Here is a 14,949-nt window from a genome sequence, read left to right on the forward strand (position 1 = left end):
GAAAAAGTAATTGCGTTGATGTAATTTTCTTAGATTTTTGTAAGGCTTTTTACTTAGTACAGTATGATATTTTGATTTTAAAAATTAATGTGATTCCATGTCAAGAAGGTGCATGTTAAGTGGATAAGAACTGGCAAACTGACAAAATACTTGTCAATGGGAAATGAACACTGAATGGAAGGGGTGGTTGGAGGTTGTGTCTAGTGGAGCTCCAGAAGGATTGGTATTCAATCAGATGCTATTTGTAATTTTCATCCATGATCTGAAATAAATATAAAATCACTGTTGACATGATCTTTGGTTGATACCAAGACTGGCAGACTAGTAAATAACAATGAAGACAGAATAGTCATACAGAGCAGTTTGGATAGCGAGCTAATCTGACTCTATTCCAGGCTTTTTTTTTTTAATACAAGTACATGAAAGATTATAGAGGAGAGAACCAAGGAATGTAAGTGAGACATACAAGAGAAAAAATTGTGACCTGCAATGAATGATTCTGAAAAGAATTTAGGTGTCATAGCTGACAACAAACTGAACTTGACATAGATAAAGTGAGCTAAAGTGATCCTCAGATCTATAATTGGTGGAGTAGTAAGTAGTAGTAGGAAAGTGATTTTATCTATCTATTGAATCTTTGATATGACTGATATTACATTCATTTCTGGTGTCCACATCTTAAAAAATTGAGATTTTGAGAGAGTCTTTAAATTGGAGATGATGAAGAACCACCAAAAGGACTTAATGGCTGGAGAAAAAGGCTTACAGTGAGTTAAAGATCTAAAGCAGTTTTATTTTTCACAAAGAAGACTGAGAGGTGATTTGTTTGCAGTGTTTATGTGCCTTAACATGCAGAAAAGTATGAGTACTAGAGATTACTATTTAATCTAGCAATGCAAGGTATAACAAGGGGTGAGAGCAAGAAGATATTATTTTCTATCGAGGCTTGTTGAGGTAAAGAATGAGTAATTTAAATGTTTCCCGGTGCAAAAGTATCATTCTGTTCCTACCCAACATGGGAAGGGTAACGGATCATTTCCTTCCATATGGACTACAATTTCAATAGGAATGCAAGAGTGCACTTGTGGCTGGCAGGGGTTTGGAGGAATACCTCTCTTCTGTATATTTTAAGAGTTCCTTATGCAAATAATTATGTGCTAGAAACTTGAAGCAGAGGAAAAATTGATGGAGTAGGAAGAATTGATTTTGAAGGTGAGGAAGGCAGTACTGTGAAGCTGTTTATGCTGTTACTGTTGTTGCTATTGAAAAATATAGAGGACAAGGTACTTCATAGGACCTGGAGCTTTTACTGTAACATAATATACAGCTTCAGCATACAGAAAGACAAGTTACAGGGAGCATCTCTTATATTATACCACATACAGGGAACATCAACATGAGACATTTATGGTTCTTTCTGATACCTAGCCAGAATTTAACCTCTATTAGCTTATTCCCATTGCTCCTCATCCTCCCTTGAGGTGGCTTCCTGAAGAGTTGCTTCCCTGGACTTTGATGCTCACCGCTGACATGTAAGCGACTATCAAGTCACCTCTCAGCCTTCTCTCACTCAGACTGAACTGGACCAGTTCCTGGAGTCTCTCCCCACAGGGCTTATCCTCCATGCCCTTGACCATATGAGTGGCCCTTCTTTGTACCCTCTCAAGCTTATTGATATCCTAACTGAAGTGTGGTGCCCAGAACTGGACACGGTACTCCAGCTGAGACCTCACCCACCAGCACTGAGTAGAGAGGGAGAAGCACTTTCCTGGATCTATTGGCCACATATCAGCTGATGCACACCAGAGTTTTATTTGCCTCTCCAGCAGCCTCATCACACTGTTAGCTTATGTTTATCTTCAGGTTGATCTTGACCCCCCACGTTTCATTCAGATGGTGTGCCAGCCAGTGGACCACCACCCGTCATGTAGTTATGGTGAGGCTTCTTCCTACCCAGATAAAGGACTTTGCACTTCTCCCTGTTAAAACTCATCCAATTCTGTTTTGCCCATGAATCTAGTTTGTCAAGGTCATTCTGGATTTTTACCCTACCTTCTGATGTGCCCACATTTCTCCACAGCTTGGTATCACCCAGGAACTTAATCACTGAGCTTTCCACCCCCTCATCCAAGTCATTATTAATATATATTAAAGAGCACAGGTCCAAGCACTGATCCCTGGGGGACACCACTGGAGATGGCCCTCCAGGATGAGGCCAGCCCATTGATTGCCACAATCTGGGAGCAACTTCTAATTTAGTTGTCTACACACCTCACTGTAGACTGTCCAGCCCACTACCCTCCAGTTTGTTTTAGAAGACCCCATGGGAAACAGAATCAAAGGCTCTACTGAAGTCTAAGAAAATCACATGAACCTCGTGTCCTTTGACCAGATGGCTAGTTACCTGGTCATAGAAGGACATAAGATTTGTCAAGCATGATCTACCCTTGACAAAGTCATGCTGGTTGTTTCTTAATACCTGTCAGTTATCAGCTTGTGATTGATGGCTTCCTTAACAAATTTTTAAAAAAATTAGCCCCTTGACCTCACCCACCCCCAAATGAACAACAACCCCCAGCAAACCAAATCCCCCTGAGTTGGTAGGCTAGTAAAACTGACACTAGGAATGGCTTTCAGGTTCCAAGAATTTGACTGGTTACTCCACAGAGGGGGTTGTCCACCTATGGGTGGGGAGAGCGGTCAGGGGGGCTAAAAGCCTGGTGCCAGGAGGGAGAGTAGGAAAAGTGAAGCCCTGGAGCTGGGGCCATCAGCTGGGCTTTCCCAGCTTCAGGGCTGTGCTGCCAATGTGTACAAAAGTTCAGTTAGATAAGTATACCTATACCTGATCTAACTTAGTGAACATCAGAAGTACAGTGCAGTTACATTGAGTCAGCCATTTTTTGATCAAACGAACTTCCTGGGACTTCTGTGCAGTTCACACTTAGATTGCCCTAACTAGGGATCTAAGTGTAAGGTCTGCATGTGGGAGAACTAAGTAAGATCAGCCGGTCATTTTTAATGCACTCGAACTTCCACCTAACCTCCCCAAATGTACTGTTAGTGATTTTGGGGAGAATATAACAGGGCACAGGAAATACTGTTGTATTTCACAGACTCAAAATGTCTCCTTAGTTTCTACCCTCCTTCTGAATGAACTGATTTCACACAAAAGCACCAAGTTGACTGAATTCTGATTTGCTTTCTCATTTAATCTTCTGTATGCTTTATCCCTATAATACATGTCATTTAAAATACTTCTTTGTTGCTTCACTTCATTTATTTGGCGTAATAGAAATAAAAGTTCTATTTAGTGTGTGTTACAATGGTGAAATGGCTCCCAGTCTTACAATAAAACCAGAGGTGTTTATTATACAATGGTAGCTTTTTATACCACTCGAACATGTACTAAAAATGTCATTGGTTTAATATATTAGAATCTGATGTAATCAGTCCTATATTACTTACCAACTGGAAACACTTTCAAAGCTTATTTCCAAGGATTGTTTTCATTGTCTGGAATGTACGTTAGAATAATACATAATTGTTGTGAAGATAGAGTTCATTTTTCTTTGGTTCCATATCAGGTTTAGAATCCTGTGCCTGTTATGGGCAAACCTGGAGCTGCAAATATTCATATATTTATGAACATCAGTCCTGACTGTTCATTGCTATGAAGAGAAAGACATTTTTTAAAAAATTGCAAGCGGCATTTGCCAGTTTAGCAAAATGTTACTCATTGTTAATCAACATACATCAAGTGCTTTTGCAAACATTTATTCTTCTTCCCAGGCTCATCTATCAACTCAGTAGCAACAAAAGAGCCAAATAAATTCTTGCTGCACATTTGGTTTCTCTGATTTAATATTTGTCAAATGCTTTATCATAACTCCTTCATTTGCACCTAACATTACAAAATAGTCTTTCATCCAAGAACTAACCAGTCCAGGACTGCTTAGTTTCTAAGATTGGGTGTGTTCCGTCCGGCAGGAGATTGAAATGTATATATTTTGATCTTCATTTCATAGATGGAAAAAAAAAATGAGGGCAATATTAAATAGGGCTGTGTTAAGCTTCGGCTCCTAATTCAATTCAGCAGAGATTTGGCCTGATTCCGTGGCCAAATCTCTGAACACAAATCAAATCAGAAGACCCTTTAATCTTGCCAAATCAAATCGGAACCCTCCAAATTGTTTGCAAGAGATTTGGAAAGATTCGGAGATTCAGACATAGAAACAGCTTTAAATGTTTTTTCTACATACCTCTAGGTAGCAGAGGCTCATGAGAACTGTGATGCTGGGGTGCATGGAGTGTCCCACAGAAGTGTAGGGGGCTCCCCAGCATGCTAGGCAGCAGACCTGGAAGTAGACTAGAAGCCATTCTGGTCCACTTCCAGGTCCACTGGGAAGCATGCTGCCCCCATCCCCCTCCCCTTCCTCTGGTTCAGCAGCTGGTGCCTCCTGGTCTGGGAGGGGCACACGGGGTGCCACTGTGGCTGATCACCAAGTGGGGAGAGGCATGGCAGGGGATGACCCCTAGAACTACTTCCGGTCTACTTCTGGGTTTGCTGCTGAGCATGTGGAGGGCCCCCTACACTCCTGTGGGATGCTCCATCCACCCCAGCATTGCAGCAATCATGAGCAGTGCCTGCTACCTCAAGCTATGTAAAAAAAACTTTTAAAACTGTATCAATGTCCTAATCACTTATTCTCTGAAGCAGCATTAAATCTTCAGATTCGGCCGAATCAGGGACAGGGACACTAATCTGAATCAACAAATCGAATTGCTGTCCCTGATTCAGGCCAAATCCAAAGGGCCCACTTGGAACACCCCTTATATTAAGTGACATCTCGAGTGACATACTGTGACTACATAGAGTGTATGAGTCCAGGTCCTCAAGCCACAAGGTCATGCTGTTTGTTATAGCCTCTATAATATGAAATTGTGAATAGGTAATATGGACCTATTTACTTCAATGGAACTTGAATCAACAGTTGTATTATTGTCACAAACACTGTTCAGATCAATTTTATGTAAACAGCAGCTTTCATTGAAAGTGTAGGCAAGCTTAATTTGCTCAGATTCAGCCCTTTGATATAATAATAAAAATCTATGTTTCCCTAATTTATACCTGGGTCTTTACACTACAAAGAAAATACCCACTGTACCTGTTCAAACTACATTTTCATATGTCTGGTGAGAGCACATGCAAATAACTTCCCACTTACTCTACTTGAGTATCATTTGTATCAATCTTTAGTTATTTAGGTACAACCAACAGAATATTGTAATTATTTAGGACACGACTGTACTGAAGAGTTGCCACAATAATATATGAGTCCAGGTCATGTGCATTCATTGATAACTTAATTGGATGGATGGCCACTACCTAGATTACTAAGTAACTCTTTCAAATGCCAGAATGAACTGCCATTAGTATTGGTGTATTGTCCCTGTGGGGGCCTCAGTGTAAGAATTAATTACTGAAAGTATCTTATTCCATGTATGAGGGAAGTCCAAAAAAAGTCATTATCCTTCTTGTTTCTGTCCTTATTTATTGAAATGCAGATTGGGGCTTAGATGCATGGTAGCTGCCAGTAAATCTTTATGTTCTTGCTGAGTAGCAAAGCTCAAATACAGTGTACTTAACACAAAGCCTTTAAAGTCTTTATAATGATATCTTCCGCTATAATTACCTTTACAGTTTATCTTCCATTATAATTACCTTTATTGACAGAAGAATATTCTGGCAATTTTAAGCCAAAAAATCTTTAATTCAGGAATAGTACCATTTAAAATGATTGCTGTGCCTTGTTTAAGCATCCTGCTAACCCTCCTAAATGTCAAAGGAAGGGGTGGGGAAAACAACTGGTATAAGCAGAAAAGTATTTAGAGATGTATCCTATATCATCTTGCAGTAATCACATTGTTTTCCTTTATTCTCTTCCCATACTTAATTGTGTGGTCTTTTAAGACAGGAAACATAGTGGTCTGCACTGTTGCGTTCTAGCCTTATAATCCAAGATCCAAACTCAGAAAGGAATCTTTATACAAAAGTACACAAAACCTGCTGTTCAGCCTGACCATAATGAGGAATTATCATTGCCTCAGTACCCTAAAGTAAGTGAACTGTGAGTCTACAGCAGTGATCACAATATAGAATTATAGATCCTGAGAAAGGGAAAACATAAGTTTAGAAAAATTAGGATGCTAGATGCCAAAAACGTGGATTTCATTCAACTCACGGAGTTAATAAGCAGGGTGTTATGGGAGAATACACTAAGGAATAAATCTGCCCAGGAGGGTGGGAGCTTCTAAGGGGCACAGTATTGGAAGCTCAACAAAAAACTGTCCTGACATGATATAAGCACAAAAAGAATTTCAAGATACAAATGTGGCTGCACGAGGGGTTTCTAAAATGCCTCACATACAAAAGGAAAGCATACAGGCAATGGAAAAGTGGGCAGGTCACCAAAGTAGCATACCAAGAAATAGCAAGAACTTTCAGGGGAAAAAAATCAGGAGGCAAAGAGAAAGAATAAGCTGCATCTGGCAAAGGAGGTTAAGGGCCTCAAGAAGAGGTTCTGTAAGTATCCTGTCCAGAAAAGAAGGACCAAGGAAGCTGTGGGTCTTTTGTTAATAAATCAGGAGGTACAAAGAAGAAAGGCACAAAGATAGATATGACTGAAAATACAAAGAAGACAGAGCTACTCAAAAGCTACTTTGCTTTAGTATTCAGGAAAAAAAAATTAAGCTGCAGCCAAACACATAATAAAATGCATCACAAACTGAGACGTAGCCTCTTTCCTACAACTAGCAGGCATAAGGCTTCTTGTTCTATTGGCGGCAACAAGAGAGGATCAGTGCTACTGCCTGAGTCTGCATCCCCACCAATAGCACCAGCTATAACCCCCATCACCACCACCAGGACAACAAGCAGCACCAGCATGCCAGTCTTCTTCACCTCCATTTCACTTCCCAGCCTGCGCCTTCCAGTGCCAGAGGAAGAGCTCAAAGAAAAATTGGAGCTGGATCTGAGTGCCCTAGCAAAGGAAATTCTGAGGAAAGAGGGGGAATTATCTCAGACTGTGCTACACACCCGTCAAGTTTGTCCCACAGCCAGGTCTCCTTCCCCATAAAGCACTTCCGAGAAGGCTGAGGTAGAGGTTGTGGAGGCAAGTGGCTCAGCTGAGTCCACTCCTCCTGTTGCTGTGTCTCTGCCTGCTGAGAAGAGGGAAAAGGCAGCTTCTGCACACACACCTGCACCTCAGAAGTGAGGGGGTAGTGTGTTCTGGTTACATCTTGAGGTGGCAGATGATCCTACATATGCTACCTGCCTGCACTGCAGGTCAAGGGAGAAAAATGCATGAGCACCATGGGGATGCTGATGCATCTCTGCAGGCACCACCCACTTGCCCTTGCTCCTCCTCACCCTGGCATCAGTGGGAGCATGCCCAAAAAGAAGTCCCCCTATTGCTCAAAAGCCCCCGTCACCCCAAGCAGAGGCAGGCCACCCTGGAACAGTGGGGGAAAGGTGGGCACACAGGGGAGCACATTCCCAAGGCAAGCAAGGTCACCAAGAGCATTGGGGAGGTGCTTGCTCTGGATGGCCAGCCCTTCTCCTTTGTTGAGGGGCCAGGGTTCAGGCAGCTCATGGTGCTCATGGCTTCATAGTAAAAAGTGCCCACACACACCACCTTCAGCAGGATGATCATGTAGTTCCTGTTTAAGGCATGCAAGGAGTACTTGAATGAAGAGCTGTGCAAAGCAGGTCCACAGGTGGCCTTACACTTCACCTCAGACATCTGGAGCTGTCAGGGTGGAGATCACACCTACCTCTCCCCCATGGGGCACTGGTGAGACCAGTCAGGCTGTCGGTGGGGTCTCCTTCAAGCTGAGGTGATGGATGAGTCCCACATGGCAAGGGAGATCATGGGGACCATGAACCAATCAGTGCAGAGGTAGCTTATTGGGCAGGGTGAGCTCATTCATGGGTTCATGGTCACCAGCAATGTGGCCAATATGGTCAGGGTGGTCTGTGATGCCAACTTTCTTGGTATCCCCTGTGTGGCACACAAGTTGCGCTTCATTGTTAGGGATGTCTTGGAAGGGGACAGGGCTATCAGTGAAGGTGCCAGCACCACCAGCAGGCTCATTTCTAAATGCAGGAAGGTGGCAGACTACTTCCACCAGAGCATCAAGGGGTAGCAAGATGCTGAAGGACAAACAGGCAAAATTGAGCATCCCGCAGCACAAAATAATGCAGGATTTGGAGATGTGGTGGAACTCCACATACCTGATGCTCAAGAGGCTGGTAGAGCAACAGAGCTGAGTGGGATACCATCTCCCAGATCTTGATGGTCCTCAACTGAAACCACCCAACTACCTCCAATCTCTCAGGCCTGAATCTCAAAGGCAATTTACAAACCACTTTTCATAGACAAGCCTATGAACTGCACTTTATCAACCCCCTAGGTATAGAAACTCATAGACTTATTATAGACATTGAAATTCTGACACATTACAATCTGCCAGACATCTGACTCCCCAGGTACCTTTCCACTTTCACCTGCAACATCCCTCTTCCCTCCCACCCTACCCCAGCCTGTCCCTCACCCCCTGATGCCTCCATTTCCATTTTCATTAACTGGCTTTTTTGCCTGCATTGCATTACAACCTCTGGCTTCTTTACTATTCCTTCTATCCAGGAAGAACACACATACCAACTGCAGGTGCTCCCTCATCCTGATGAAGGGTTTTCAACCCAAAAGTTTGCTAAGATATATTTCTCCAACTATTCAGTTGGTCTACTAAAAGATATCAGATTGACCCGAAGAACCATGTCTACCATGTCCTTAGACCAACATTACTATAACCTACACCCCTAGCACCTGTCCCCAGTCTGCTGATCAGAAGGAGGCAGGGCCCTGGGCACATCTAAGCCTTAGTGCTGAGACTGGCAGGGAGAGTTCTCTGGCAGATGCTGGAGAAGAAGGTCCTGCAGGAAAGGAGAGAAAGGCTCTGTGACAGCTTGGTTGCCTGAGATGCTAGTGCTACTGTGCTGTCTTCCTGTTGTTTTTTCAACTGGTGGATTGATCTAAGGCTGTAGGGGAGAAGAAGACCTCATTGGGCACACTACCATGTCATGTAGAGGGCCCAGCACCAGTGAGGGTGCAGAAACAGGGGCATAGCGAGACCAGCAACAATAGAAGGTAGAATGAGACTGAGGCCTCGTTACAGGGATGATATTGATATACTATCTGTGAGTTATGAGGAATGGTATGGGATGGTTGGAGCTATGCATCTGGCCCATAAGGCTTAGGGTGTCCCCTTGAGGCACCTACTTAGAATGGGTCCCAGCAAGGGGTCCAAAAGCCTACAGGCATTAATGGGGTTCATTATGACCATGAATGAGCTCAAGCTTGAGGGCAGCCTCCCTATCTAATATCTAATATCAACAAGACATGGCAGCAAACAAGAAGAGAAGGCACCCACAGGGCAGAGCTGGCATGGTCACAGGCCCCTAGGGGTATCACGGACATCTCTAGGGACACTACTTCATGGCAAAGTGCAGTTTCCCAGAAACCTGTGAACCTATCTCCTTGAAATGTGGCAGGGTTCATGGCCTCAGCAAGGGCTACCATGCCTGCTGTTTTCACCCTACTCCACCTTAGCAAACACACAAAGTCACACTTGTCATTAGTTTAGCTTGTCAGCACCTTGAGGTACAGTTTTACAGAAACCTCTGGACCTATCCCCTTTAAAATTGACAGGCTTTGTGGCCTAAGCAGGGGCTACAATTTCTACTGTTTTCATTTGAACCAGGAAAGAAATGACAAAGTTATAGGAATTTTTGTGATTCCCCATTATAGCCTATGGGCGAAATATTAAAATGCGTTGAAACAGCGAAACAGTTTCAATGAAACAAAATGGAACAATGTTTCAAAACCGTAAAATGAAACACTGTCCCTTCGAAATGGTGAAAGAGGAGTTGAAACAAAATGGTACTGTTTTGCAGAGCCCTACTGGGGAACTACAGATAAATTAGTCTCAATTCTATACCTGGGAAGTTACTGGGGAGGCCGTTTTTCATCATCTAGAAGCAGAAAGGCTGATCACAAGCAGACAGCATGAATTTACAAAGAACAACTTGATCTCCTTCTTTGACAAATTAACTATTGGTATGGATGAAGGTGATGCTGTGGATATTGTATACCTGGTTCAGCAACTTTTGACAAAGCCCCACGCAGCCTTCTTGTAAACAAATTGGAGCAATGTGGGCTAGACAAAATTAAAATAAGGTGGATACATAACTGATTCAGTAATCTCAAGCAAAGCGTAATGAATTAATGAGTCCATGTCAAAATGGCAGGATGATTCAAGTAGTGTTTCACAGAGGTCTGTCATAGGCCCACTATTGTTGAACATTTTTATTAATAATTTAGGTGGTAGCATAGAATGCTTTTTGATCACACTTGCAGATGACACAAAACTGGGAAGGATTGCAAACATGTTAAAGGATGCAAGCACAATTCAGAAGGATCTCAACAGACTGGAAAGTTGGGCTAGAGCTAACAGAATGAAGTTAAGTGTGAACAGGGTGCTACAACTCAGGAGGAATAATCAAAAACACAAATTTAAAATGGGTGACACCTGGCTGGATGACAGCAGTATGAAAAAGGGCTTGTGAGCCCTAGTAGACCAGAGAGTCAGTATGAGTCTGCAATGTGATGCAGCCACACAAAAGAGGAATGCAGGTTTGGGATGCATCAATAAAAGCATTAGGTACAAGACACAGGAGGAGATAGTGCCTCTCTACTCAGAGCTGGTTAGGCCTCATCTGTACTACTGTGTGCAATTTTGGGCTCTACATTTTTAAAATGACATGCAAACATTAGAGGGTACCAGACGTAGACAACAAATATGATCGAGGGCTTGGAAAATGAGTCATACAAGGAGAGGATGATGTAGCTAGGCATGTTCAGCTTGCAAAAATTGTGCTTAAGAGGGGACATGATAGCAAACTTTAAATACTTGAAGGGCTGTCATAAAGATGAAAGAAAGCACTTTCACCCCTTTTTTTGCAGAGAGGAGGATGTGGATCAATGGTCTGAAGTGGCAGCAATGTAAGTTTAGATTGTATATCTGGAAAAACTTCTTCTCTGTGAGAATCATGAGGCAGTGGAATAGACTGCCTAGGGAAGTTGTGGACTCTTTGTCATTAGAGGTGTTCAACAAGAGCTTGGAAACCTATTAGTTAGGGATGATTTAGATGTAACTATGTCTATATTCTACTATGGGTTTTGGGCATTGTTGGTTACTCTGCACTTCCCCTCACCTCCTCCCTATCCTTTCTGCTGCATGTGTTAGGGTGTTTTTAAGTCTTTCCAGAGGCATTGGGTATTGGCTGCAGCCAAGGCTGGGGACTCTGAATGGGGTATTCCACTGTTCCTTCTGGGACCATAGCTGGAGTTTCTTGGCTAGAGAGTCTTGCCCCTCTGCTCAGACTCAGACCAATTCCATATTTAGAGTCAGGAAGGAATTTTATCCTATGGTTAAATTGGTATGGACTGTTGAGGGGTTTGCCTTCCTCTGTAGTGGGGGCATGGCCCTCTACCCAAGGTGTTTTGAACATATATTGATGACATTTCATATAACCAGGACACTGGTTGCAGTAGTAATCCTGCTTTACCTGTGACAGGTTAGTGTGTTAGGTTTGTGTCACATCAGGTCTGGGTTGTGTCAGGCTTGATATAGACTATGGGATATGGATTGTACAGGATGATTTCATAGAATTATAGAAAATAAGGACTGGAAAGGACCTCTGGAGGTATCAAGTCCAACCCCTTGCTTAAAGCAGGTCGACCTTCAACTAGATCATCCCAGACAAAGCTTTGTCTAGCCAGGTCTGGAAAACCTCCAAGGATGGAGCTTCCTCTACTTCTCTGTTTAACCTGTTCCAGAGTTTTACTACCCTCCTAGTGAGAAAATTCTTCCTAATATTTAACTTAAACTTCCCTTGCTGCAAATTGAAAGCAACCCTATGCTCCTTGTTCTGTCATCTGCTACGGCTGAAAACAGTCAGGCTCCACTGAACCTGCCTTCAGGTAGTTGAAGTCCACTATTAAATCCCCTCTCAGTCTTCTGTTCTCCAAATGAAATAAGTCCAGTTCCCTCAGCCTCTCCTCAGAAGTCATGTACACCAGCCACCTCACCATTTTTGTTGCCCTCAGCTGGATTCTGTCCAATTGGTCCATATCCTTTCTGTAGTGGGGGGGCCAAAACTGAACACAGTACTCGAGATGTGGCCTCACCAGTGCCCAATAGAGGGGAAGAAACACTTTCCTTGACATACTGGAAACATTCCTGCAATTGCAGCACAGTATGCTGTTAGCCTTCTTTGCAACAAGGGCTCACTATTTGTTCATATTCAGCTTATTGTCCACTGTAACCCCCAGGTCATTTTCTGCAGAGATGCTGCCCAGACCGTCAACCACCAGCTTATGCTGGTACATAGGATTGCTTATCCTCAGTGCAGGACTTTGCACTTGTCCTAGTTGAACCTCATTAGATTTCTTTTGGCCCAATCCTCCAATTTTTCTAGCTCACTCTGAATCTTAGCCCTACCCTCCAGCATATTTACTACTCCTCCCCCAGCTTGGTGTCATCTGAAGACTTGTTGAGGGTGCACTCTATGCCATCTTCCAGGTTGCTGATGAAGATGGGGTTAGATGAACATCTTGCTGGGGTCATTTGACCCCAGTATTCTTTCCTGGCATGGCAGGGGGTCGGACTAGATGATCTGCTCAGGTCCCTTCCGACCCTACAAACTATGAAACTATGAAACTATGAAGACATTGAACAAAACCAGCCCCAGGACCAACCCCTGGGACACTCCACTTGATACCAGTTGCTGACTAGACATTGAGCCATTGATTACTACTCCCTGAGCCTGATGCTCCATCCAGATTCCTATTAACCTTACAGTCCATTCATCCAGCCTGTACTTTCTCAGCTTGCTTGTGAAAATGTTGTGGTAGACCGTATCAAAAGCCTTGCTAAAATCAAGGTATACCTCATCCACCAGTCTCCCCACATCCACAGAGCCAGCCATCTCATCATAAAAGGCAATCATGTTAGTCATGCAAGACTTTCCCTTGGTGAATCCATGCTAACTGTTCCTAATCACCTTCTTCTCCTCCAAGTGCTTAGAAATGGGTTCCTTGAGGATCTGCTCCATGAACAGATTTGGATAGAAATAATCCTACCCTGGGCACGGGTTTGGTCTAAATGACCTCTGGAGGTCCCTTCCAGCCCTACTTTTCTATGATTCTCAATGTTCTTCAGGAATGCCAGGAGGTGGCATGAAATGTGCAATGACATGAATATTAGGTGTGCAAGCAAGAATCTCAAGATAAATTCATGGAATTCAAATTGCAGTTCACAGTGTTAAAAATATTCTGACCTTTTGTTGCCTCTCTGAGTTCTTTTCACTAGAAAAAAATGTTCTGTTATTTTTATGTAGTCCAAGCATAATAAAAACTGAGAGATGAGGGGTAACTTGTGTTTAGCAAGATTGTGAACCACTGATCTAAAGTCTGTGTCGCCTCCTTTGGGAAGGAGAAGACACTATGTGAAGTATCATGGGACCCTTCCATATCTGTGTAGCTTATTCAAATACATAATGTAGGCTGGACTCAGGGCTACTGTTACCCCACCACAATCCCAGCTCCCCTTTTATGCAGAGCTGTTTCCTGTTACAGTCACACCTGGGCAAGGGTTTTACAGTACTTTGGGTTGGTTGCCAAAACAAAAATTGTTGTTTAGGCTAATGGCTTCTGTGAAATGGGCCTGGTTTCCCAAGAGTCCCCTTGAAACTGTAAAGTCTGGAGCCCCTAAGAACTTTTCTGGAGGATGAAATCCCTTGAAAAAATAATGATATTGGTCAGAGAATGCAAAGGCATTTTACCAGAAGGGAAAATGTAGTCCAGCATTTTACTGAACTGCTGCGGTGTATGACTTTGCATAGTAAGTCATATACCAGATATATATGACATGTTCCCAGTGCTGCAATTTCTTAGCTCTCAATTTCATAGTCTTCCTGAGTTTAAAATTCTATATTACAATGACAGCTACTAATTTCTTGTGAAAAAATTAGAAGTGTTACATAATTTGACACAACTTTACATCCTGCTTCTTCAAAATGTCAAGTTTCATGATCTCAATTGTAAAAAAAAATGTTTAATAGCATTTTTATTTGAATCTTCAAAAGTATTACTGTTTGATTGATTTTGAAAGCTGTATCTGTGTCAAAAATGGGGCTAAGTGAGATGAAAGGGTACTACAAGAAAGCAGTGGAAGACATCGGGGAGGAGATGGTGAAGATCATATGGACTAGTGGAGACAGTTTAGGAGTGGGACCCCTAAGGTGAGCAATGACAAAGACAATGACAGTAATGGTGGTGGAGCTAATGAAAGAGAAGAAGACAATGGCAACAATTACAACTGAAAGGACTGGGAAAGAAACAGGGAGAGGGGAGCAGGGCGGGGAGGGCTAGGGGCAAAGCTGTGTCATTTTGGCAGGCAAGGGTGATGGTGATAGACATGCAAGTGTGTGGACACATGGGTATGCAGGTGCATGGTGCAGATAATGTGACAGGAATATGTACAGTGTAATAGCAATGATGTGCCTTGGACTGTCAAGTAAGCCATAGCATCAATGAGACAGATTGGTAGAATTATTGTGGTATATACAGGATTGTGTGTGTACACACACACACACACATATGGGGGAGTGTACATGTATTTGCTTTTTTTGCAAATATATACTCTGTGTGTGTGTGTGTGTGTATCTGCAAAAATGCAAATATACACACACATACATATATATCTATTTACAAAAAAATTCAAATATATATTTGGGGTGGGGATTGTGACGGGGTTATATATATA

Source organism: Crocodylus porosus, unplaced genomic scaffold (genome assembly GCF_001723895.1).
Source record: "Crocodylus porosus isolate Cpor-Errol unplaced genomic scaffold, CroPor_comp1, whole genome shotgun sequence".
Classification (NCBI taxonomy): domain Eukaryota; kingdom Metazoa; phylum Chordata; order Crocodylia; family Crocodylidae; genus Crocodylus; species Crocodylus porosus.